This window comes from Xenopus tropicalis, chromosome 9 (assembly GCF_000004195.4).
Source record: "Xenopus tropicalis strain Nigerian chromosome 9, UCB_Xtro_10.0, whole genome shotgun sequence".
NCBI lineage: Eukaryota > Metazoa > Chordata > Amphibia > Anura > Pipidae > Xenopus > Xenopus tropicalis.
This window is the reverse complement of record NC_030685.2, coordinates 33839579-33849845: the sequence shown is the minus strand read 5'-3', so window position 1 is coordinate 33849845 and position 10267 is coordinate 33839579. Positions and strand designations below refer to the sequence as shown.

The 10267-nt window shown below is 38.8% G+C and overlaps 1 protein-coding gene across 2 annotated transcripts in view; it reads left to right on the top strand.

The window, feature by feature from the left end:
* Nucleotides 1-1547: 1547 nt before the first annotated feature.
* The window catches only part of abcc6 (ATP binding cassette subfamily C member 6), a 56396-nt gene continuing 47676 nt past the window's right edge, over nucleotides 1548-10267 (top strand). The window contains exon 1 of one of the 2 annotated variants that reach the window (XM_002932218.5): nucleotides 1548-2113. The gene's annotated coding sequence lies outside the window, so the exon portion shown is untranslated. Of the gene's footprint in view, nucleotides 2114-8153; nucleotides 8309-10267 lie in introns of those variants that run through there. The other variant, XM_012970917.3, reaches the window with a different exon arrangement.

The following is a 10267-nucleotide window of genomic DNA, read 5'->3' as shown; positions in this document are numbered from 1 at the left end:
GCTCCAACCCGGCCCAAGGAAAGTCTCCCATAGGGCTCAATGGCACTCTGCAGCTCCAACCTGGCCCAAGGAAAGTCTCCCATAGGACTCAATGGCACTCTGCAGCTCCAACCTGGCCCAAGGAAAGTCTCCCATAGGGCTCAATGGCACTCTGCAGCTCCAACCTGGCCCAAGGAAAGTCTCCCATAGGGCTCAATGGCACTCTGCAGCTCCAACCCGGCCCAAGGAATGTCTCCCATAGGACTCAATGGCACTCTGCAGCTCCAACCTGGCCCAAGGAAAGTCTCCCATAGGACTCAATGGCACTCTGCAGCTCCAACCCGGCCCAAGGAAAGTCTCCCATAGGGCTCAATGGCACTCTGCAGCGTTTTTTTTACGCACAGTATGAAAAAGTTGCGTTAAATAACTAAAAAATCGGCGAAAATACGCAAGGTACGAAAAAATCGCTGAAAATATGAACGGTCTGATCGACTGGATTGATAAATCTCCCCCATGGTGTTTCTGCACACTTTAAAAAGATACACAATTGTGATCCTTCCCTTCTCACATTTATAGGGATCTGTCAAAATAAACCCCAGCGGAGAGGAGGAAATATGATACAAATGATATCCAGGGAGGAGAATTTTTGGATACATAAATTACAGACACTGACACCTAAGGGGTTAAACATAGATACAGATTTACAATGCTTCCTAAAAGATTGATGTTTTATGCAACTCATGAAATCAAAGTTTAGAATATGGATGTAATATAGTTTAAACTATGCATGTATTTAATGTGAAGTATGTGTGTTTTTTGAGGTATACAATGAATTTATATAATTAATTGATGACAACCTAAAAGGGTGACAGAAGTGGCATCTGGTAACCCCCCTGATGAAGTACAGTATGTTGATATGAAATGCTTTGGGCCATTTTATGTAGTTAATAAATACTTGAGGGCTGATTCACTAAAGTGCGTTAAAACGTGCGCTATTTATAGCATGTGTTAAAATTTTTATCGCGTCTAATTTTTCGTGTCTTAGCGCACGATTCACTTAAAGCATACGTTAATTTACGCACGATGATGCTTGTGTTATTTTAGTCGCGAAGACTATTTTTGTGCAGTATTTGACGGAACAAGCGCTAATCAACGCACGCGCGCTAATTAACGCGTTTAACGATTTAGGTGCTTTTGTGAATCATGCGTTAGTATTCTTTTCATTCGCTAAATACCGTGTTGCGTTAAAATGAATGCATGCGGTTACGCGTAAAGGAACGCATGCGATACGTGACTTAATGCATGCGGTAATACTGTAGCGAATTGCGCGTTAATTTTCGCGTCTATTTTACCACAAAAAAGCGTGCGATAAAAATTAACGCACTTTAGTGAATCTGCCCGTTGGTTTTAAACAGATAGATTGAATCATTGAATCAGTCCTGCTTCTGCTTGCTAAAAACCTCCAGCTCCCCCCTCCCACCTCCTTGCTCTGTTGTGACTATCCTGGTAGGAAAAGGAACAGTGTGATTGGCTGTAGGTGATCACATGGTACCAGGAATCCCCAGGGCAGGAAGAGCTGAACTGCTGCACGGAGGTGAAAGTTACTGCTGACAGAACTGAACAGTGGAGAAGGGATGATATGCATGCAAGCTTGGACACACTGAGTTTAAGTGGAGGAGTGGATCCACGTTTTGCTGGTGCTACTGGGCTATTTTATTATTATTATAGTGCAGTGTTATATTAATCTTTTCCCTTTAGGCTTCTTTGTGAACAAAAGGGTGGTGCCATGTTGCCTGGCTCTTCCTATTGGCCACTATGTGCTTTCCTTAGCCTGTTTCAAAGCTCCTCCCTCTTCTCCTCCGCAAGAGTAGGATGTTCCCAGCTGCTTTATAAGTAATGGGTAAAATGTGGTCAATTTCTGGCTGTGCTCCATGATCAGGGGGTGGAGGGGTTTGTGGGAGCTTCCAAGGTTACCTCAAGGCTCTGGGATGTGAGTGACCTGCGGCTGATCCACAGACACGCGATACTGTCACCCAAGGGCGGACACAAGGCTGGAAGTTCTCCTATTTCATAGCAGCGACTTCTGCCTGCACTCATGGGACTCTCCAGCTGAGTGGCTAATATTGCACACACAGTAAGTGCATGATGTTATGGCATCTCCACAGCATGTGTCTTTGCTATAAGGGTAAATTAGAATCATGTACAACTCTTTGGAATTTGTTGGTGCTTTAGAAAGACTTGTTCATTATAATAATGACTTAGGGGCACATTTACAAAAGCACGAACACTCGAGCGTTCATGCGAACGCTCTGAGCACATTTTCGCCGATTTTTTCGGGCGTCCACACGATTTTTTCGTACGGCGCACGACTTTTTCGGACGTTTGCACGAAAAAATCAGAAAGGTTTTACCGCTGTTTACAATTGTTCGGTACGAAAATTTCGTGACTTTCGGATCGCCAATACGATATTATCGTGACTAATACGATTTTTCCGTAAGCATTTTCGTGATATTTTCGATCTTCCGAAATTTTCGTTTCCAATACGATTTTTTCCCATTCGTGATTCGGATTCGTGGATTAGTAAATGTGCCCCTTAGCATAGCTTTTCCTCTTTCCAGCTTGCAGTTTAATTTGTTTTGTAGTTGTACAAGTCACTGACCCTAGCAACCAAAAATGATTGCTCTGTAAGGCTTTGGTTGTGTTGTTAATTGTCTTTTGTTGCTTTTACTTCTGTTCAGGCACATTGCCATTCAGCTTCCAGTCTGTCATTAAAACCCATACATAGTTGCTAGGGAATGTGGAACTGTTTCCCAGTCTGCATGTTGTCATGCGACTTTGTGACATTACAGCATCACCATTAGAGCATAGTACTGTTGCTCTCTGGAATACAGTATTATAAAGAAATTGGTGTCTAGTTGTAGGTGTATCGATGGAATGCTGGGAACCTGTTTCAATGCTGTTGGTGCAGTAATAAAAATGTTATGAAGGTGTGTGTTATTTAAAGTTAACTGGATTTGGGCAACAATCAGAATTTTTAAAAAATTGTTACCCTTTTTCATAAAATGCTTGCATCCTATGGGGATCACCTCTGTTGCCTGAGGGCCCTTCATATACTGTAAGCAGAAAGATTCCCAAAATGTTAGATGAGAAGCAGTGATGTGCAGGTTGGCCCACAATCCGCAGGACTCACAAGTTTACCCTCAGGTCAGGCAGGTTAGGGATGAAATTAGCTTTTTGCCTTTAAAAGACCTCTGAGGAAGAAGGTGGCCATTATAGCAACCTAATAGATGGTCTCAGATTTCAATATGTCACACATTGAACATGCCTGGATACCCAGTCAAGGTTGTTTTACTCATGTGGATCCTAACTGGTTGTCATACTTGGTCCAGTTTGCAAAAGCAATTGAGATAAGAGAACCAAGCCAAAGGCACAAAGATATCTCTGCAGTTTTTCACTTTTCTTACAGTTTCTATGTTGATTAAGTCAGAATACTATAATTATTCTCATGGATGTTCTGTAGTATAATGGCTGACCTGCTCAAAGAATTGATGGCTGATATGATATGCGGCAAGTCAGACAACTGTGGCCCTTAAAGAGTGGGTTTGTTTATTTTTGCTGTGGAATAATGTATGTAAAGCTCTTCACATAAAGCCTCAGAAAAAACACCATTCTTGCTATGGAGTTCAAAACGCTATATTTTTCCACACAAATTCTATTTTACTAGCTATTATTCATATACTATAAAGGGCCACTAAAACAACTCTTGTTACTTTCCATATTATTTAACTAATATAATGGTCAAGAGAAAAATAGAATTAGTTTTTTGGAGGACTCCCCTAACTTCTGTAAAATCGAAGTGAAATACCTGCCACTAATATGGAACTATAGCAGTTTAAAGCATTGCCATCTAAGTTTATAGAACTGCCACTGTGAAAAAAAATAATAACCAGTTTTTTACCACTGTTAGCATAGCAATCAATTAAAAGTTGATGTATGAATGAAAACCGTACGCTTAATAATGGAGAACTACCCCTTTAATATCTCATGCCTGCTGTTTATTGTTACCTGCTCGACAGCACCATTGTACTCTACTCAAACCTGAGCTGATTAAAGGTGGCCATACACATTAAGAGGTCACCAAGTGAGTGGATTTTCTGGGGCCAAACGATCGAATTATAACGGCGGCAATGGGCACAGTCAGTTCGGGGACCGCATCAACGAGCCGTTATCATTTTTAGTGACAGAGAGGCATAGAAGGAGCTACATTTCCCATCTGGCCTAATTCTGTCATTGGTTAAGGGCAACATTTATGTTTGGAATAAAATGTTGCCGAGTCTCCTGCTGCCTGCAAAACATTTTCATGATTTAAACCATAAGTTTGGTCTTAAGGTGCTAGATAACTTTTGTACATCTTTTTTTTAATAGTCAACTTTTATTGATTTGCTTATAAACAAGGGAAATGATAGATAGAAGAAAGTGAGAAGGAGGGAGGAAGGTGGTGGGGGGGAGTATGGAATGTAGAGCGTATTATGGTGCTTTAGACAGCTGTTGCTGAAGACTCCAACCATGTGTGGGCATCCTCTGGCTAGATTTGTTAACTTTTATCCATCTTTAACAGGTAATTACTTATATGAAAAGAAGATGTATTTCTTCAGGTCTCTCCTGAACAGATTCATATTTTTTTCTCTTTTTCAAAAATGTCACTAGCTAGGTTGGGAGAATATGGTGATATATTACCTCGGTTAGACAAAATTTATTCTTAGGTTGAAACTATTTATTTTTTGCTAAGTTATATTATTCTTTAATCTCTTACAGAATGCTATTTTCTTTAGCAATTTGTTTTGTTTGTTTGTTTTTTGTAACTATATTGAATATAATAATGGTATTTGTAAAGAACTTTAAAAATAAAAGTTTTAAATTATAATGATTCCCCTGTTATAGTTTTGTGTATTTCCTTTGAAATTTATTAACAGTTGGTAATTTTTACTGAACCATAATGAAAAACTGTTTTGTTTTGGGTTTTTTTGAGCCACGATATCATTAGAAGTACTAAGATCTAACATCAGTTAAATATATAGGCACCTTTATTACCACACTCAGCAATACAAATGTATTCAACCAGTGATGGACTAGATCTGAGAGCCAAGAAAACCTGATACCCTGGGCCCACTCTCAAAGCAATTAGATATAGACAGTGCCAAATGATACAGGATTTAATATAGGCCCACAGTAAATATTCTCCTGGGCCCACCAGTACTGTCAGACCAGTCCAACCTTGATTGGCTTACTGTTATGGCAAATTCAACCCCCACAAAGGATGATGTTTTTCCCCATCACACTTAAGCATAATGCAGCCCCATACCTTAGTAACTTTCTGTTATGATAGTGGGCCTAAAATATACTCTTTATTCTCCACCAAACTCCTTCAGTACAGTACACGTACTTCTATACCCAAAAGGTGGTGCCAGAAAACTCCCATACTATAACCTAAATCTTAATTTCTAACAAGCTAAGATAATATATAACATTAATTGCTTTCAGGTGCAGTTATTCAACCAAAATGTCCTCTGTACCTTACAGAGGTTATTTTGGAGGAAAAATAGCAAACTGTTTGGTAACCTTACCAAACAAGTGGATCTTTTTAATCTATAACCAGCTTTAGATCTTATGTAATATTATTAAAGCTTTCCTGAATCTTAAGAACATTTTCCTTTTTCTAAGTCAAAAATTAACAAAAACGGAAACGGTTTGCTAGTTTGACTACTTGGAACAAACAAGCACCATTGAGCCGAATATTATACTAACTACTTCTACGCACTGACTGACAGAGTGAAGAAGTTATTGAATTGAGTTTCTGTGTAAACATTCTTCTTGTAAAAATCAGAATGGCTGTAAGTTTAAAGCCAACCTTACAGGGCAGGGAAATTCCTTCTGTATAATTTCCCCTTATTTTAAATATGTATCTTACAAGTAGGGATGAGCAAAACTTTTGGGCAAGTTTCGCCGCAGAAAAACGCCCATAGACTCATTTACAAATTCCTGCTAGGGGGGAAAAAAACATGCTATTTGCCCAGAGTGTAACTTGACACATTGATTTACATGGTGGTCATAGAATGTGAACTTCAGTCATATTCATTTGTCGATTTTAAAATAAATCTGCATTTTTTTGGGTTTATCCGGATGAAGGGAGGGTGTATCCCCCAAAACGTTGATCAGAGGTGGTCACAATAAATGGGGTAAGTTCCCCAACTGCATATATTGTGTGTGTGGCTCCTTTACAACTTTGTCTGCTGGGCATAGAATGTGCCCATCATGTAAGGGGCTGGAAACGAGGGTCCCCAAACGCAAGGCCCTTCAACTAAGCATGTAACCATGTTTGGGCCAAGGCTGTTTTGATAAATCAGCAAAGGGAGCATTTGCCTACAGCCCATTAGATCATTAGATTTTGTTCAGCTATAACCTGGGCAAAAAGCATCTCCCAAAAATGGCATATCCCTCATTTTAATTTACTGAGCTATAATAATTTATAAAATACTGTATTTTTCTTTTTATTTTGTTTTGAAATTTGGTAATTATGGTATTTTACACCCTTATGGCTGTTGGTGTCAGGTGGTACACCTGGACCCCACTTCTAATTTGGTAAACACAGAAAATAGGGGACATTTAGGAAACCCCTGAGCACAAGTGCAAGAGCATTAAGGGATGAAAGAGGGTGTCCCTTAGTTCTCATCTACGAATCACTTATGCCCAGGGGTGTGCTGTTCTTTGTATGGAGCACCGGACCCCAGCATCCAGACAGCATTTCCAGTTGCAGGCCGAAAGTTACAAAACAGAACAAAAAATCCTAAAGATAAAATAAAAAGTTGCTTAGTATTAGCCCATCTATAACATAGTAATGGTTAATATAAAGATTAAAACACAGAAGACCATATATTCCCACCTCCTATCAAGGGCTCCATGTATTTATACTGTACACTATTAGATGGGATAATATCCCTTTTAGTGCACATTGTAAAACCTGGTGGTGGGGTTATTTCCAAACATCACAAGAAAGAAGAGTTGGAGAACTTTTGTTTAGTGCATTTCCTTCTGGCATACAAATAATAGCTAAGAAACTATATTTTAGCTAAGTATAATCATTCTTACATCTCAGGGGAACAATACATTAACAATAGGTTATAAAATTCCGAATCACTACATTTTCCTTCCTTTTAAATTTGCTCTTTGTGTTTATTAGCCTTGGGAAAGATATTCCCGCAAATTGGGCCTACCAGCCTATGGTAAGTCAAACAAGTGACCAGTAGTAATTACAGGGCCAGCACTGTCACAAATGTTATATTAGTGGGCATCTAATATTTCAGTTCTATTCATGTAATTTATTGATCTGGTCCTGTTAGTTTATTGCAGTGCAGTAAACTGGAATCATTTTAGCATATTTTCATGTGTTGCTTTTAAAGTGTCAGTAACATTGAATCTGGATGTTTCATGCACATTTACTTATGTAAAGATTGCTTTTCTCTGTACACTTTGCCTCAGCAATCTTACTGCTGAACATAAAAATTATGCCTCAAGCCCTTCTTTTGATGGTGAAGGCAGGGCGGAAGGGTGCAGGGTTAGGGTCCTTACTCAGGTTCTGCTTATATGAAGTTGCACCCACTGCTGAAGGGTTTTGGTCCTGCTGCCCCGATGTTGCCTCCCGCTCGTCCCCCCTCTTACCTTAACTGCACGCAGAAAGGGTCAGACTGGGTGCATCTTTAGTAGAAACAGTGCCATTTTTATAGAACCACATTTCAGGAAAACTTTTGCATGTGGCTTCTTATTGTGAAAGCACCAGACTGACTATTATTTTTATATATTAACACTTTTTATCCACAAACTACAGTCAACAGAGATGTTTTTAAATATTAATATTGTCATTACATAATATGCCAAAGTGCAAAGACCCGATCAGCAGTGTTCCCAAATGGCACATAGAATAGTCTTATTAGATTCAAAGTTGCTTTAACTCTAAACCCCCCCCAAGAACTATTAGAAACCCCAGATTCTATTCCTAATAATGCAATGTTTGACTAGTTCTGCATTCTCTCACGCAAACACTGCCTTACATACACAGCAGGGGGCGGGCAGGAAAGTGCAATTCCTTCCCAGGAGAGACACTCAGTCACAGAGAAAAACACGAGGGTGAGATAGAGTTGCAGAGTACGGAGGATTCTACTAATACTGGGTTTGTCGGAAAGGAGGTGGCGCAGAGAATACCAGGTGTCCTCATATCAGAAGGTCAGAGTTTGCCAAGAAGTGCTTGTTACAAGCGGATACAACTTAAATAGCAGTAAGTATAGGTCTATACATACTCCAGCTGTTATTGCTTTCCCTACAACTGTGTCAAACTATTGACAAACTCCCGTTATATGTCAAGCTGGAATTCTGAAGTTCTTGTTTGTGTTAATATGTATATTATTCTATATTATTCTACATATTCGTGAGTAGTTATAAGCAGGTTACAGGTGCAGTTGTTTAACATGTAATCCAAAGGCTATTCCTTTGTTATTTTTGATGCTTCCACTTTGACTGTAACCTTTTTCACTTATATAGGGTGAAGATACACAGAGCTACTAGTAGCAGCTATTTGTCGTGGCTACTAAAAAAGATAATGCTGATCATTTACTGATAATTGTCTCTACGTGTGTTTTAGCAGAGGCAATTCTCCTTATTGTCTATGGCAGGGTTTTTCTTGAAAAAAAAGTAGCAGCTACTAGTAGCTCAGTGTGTCTTCCCCCTTAACAATGAACATGCAAGAGATATGGAGGCATGGCTGATAGAATTCCAAGTTATCCATTGAAACTGTATTAACATGTGACATGTGAACCTCTAATGTAACAAAATAAATGAATACCTTCATAAATGTTCAGTGATATTATAAGAAAAGGAGGTAAATATGTGATGACACTATCCCATCAGAGAAAAGGTTAACCTCTCCTCGGCATCCACCATTTGGTCTTTGTTTGAAGCAGGCCATACATTTAATTAGAACAGAATTATTTATCTTTCCCTGGTGTAAAGGAATAAAATGATGCAGAGCTCATTGGAAACCAAATGTAGCTTAACAATTCTGTGTCGCTCACTTAACTGAAATGAGCAGAAGTAGTGGTTCCAGAACAAAATACCAATAGAGCTTCACCCTAATAAACAAAAAAAAAAAATAATAATAAATAATTATTATTATTTATATAATTAGGGCTATGGGCAGGAACTGAATACCCTACATGGGACTAGATAGCATACAGATATAACAATGCTATTCCTGAATATCTGTCACTTTCTAGCACTTGGCTGTCTGATAATTACCTAGCTAAACCTGCTAAACCACATGGCGAGGGCTCTATGTTACAGCTTGGGATCTGCTTTCATTCTCATTTCTAGTGTAAGGTGCAGGGATTTAAAGTTTCAGACTGAAGGGTAATTATGATGCCAGTTGGTAGCAGAAAGCTGTGTGCTACTCATGGTTATACTATCAGTAACTATATGAGCCTACAGAAGGGTTGCATAACCAGCTTTTTAAAACTGCAGCTCCGAGAACCTCTTGACTGCTTTGAGCAGATGTTAGTAAATGCTGAGATAGTAGTTCATCAGCTGGTGGGCTGTCAGTTATACCATATTCTAAAATGTATTTTGATTTGTACAGGTATTGGATCCCTTATCCGAAAACCTGTTATCCAGAAAGCTCCAAATTACGGAAAGCCCATCTCCCATAGGCTCCATTTTAATCAAATAATTCAGAATTTTAAAACTGATTTCTTTTTTCTCTGTAATAATAAAACAGTACCTTGTAACTGATCCCACCTGAATGAACTGAAAATGCTTTAAAAGGTATTTGTAAATGTAATTGCTATTGAAACAGCATTTTCTGAACTCCTGGTTGTTACTTTTTAAACAATGTTGCAAAGGGCAGTCTTCTCCCGCAAGACAAGTTTGTCAATTTGCTGGTTTGTGTTACATTGTTTCAAATGCCAGAACCACCAGGGCAGAGAATAGAAAAGAACTGGCAAACGCTACTTCTAATAGCAATTATACCGCGAGGATAATGAGTACTGAAAACGTTAATGTTTTTCTCTGTAAATATATTTCTAATGGGGCTATTGACACAGCGTTTATACCAGTTGGTAACAACCCAGGTAATCCACATATACAAAGAAATCAAAATAAATAAATACATAAAATAAGTTATGTTTAGTAAAGTGGATTGACAGGGAATAAGTATTGTACACACTTACAGAAATGTATTTAATAC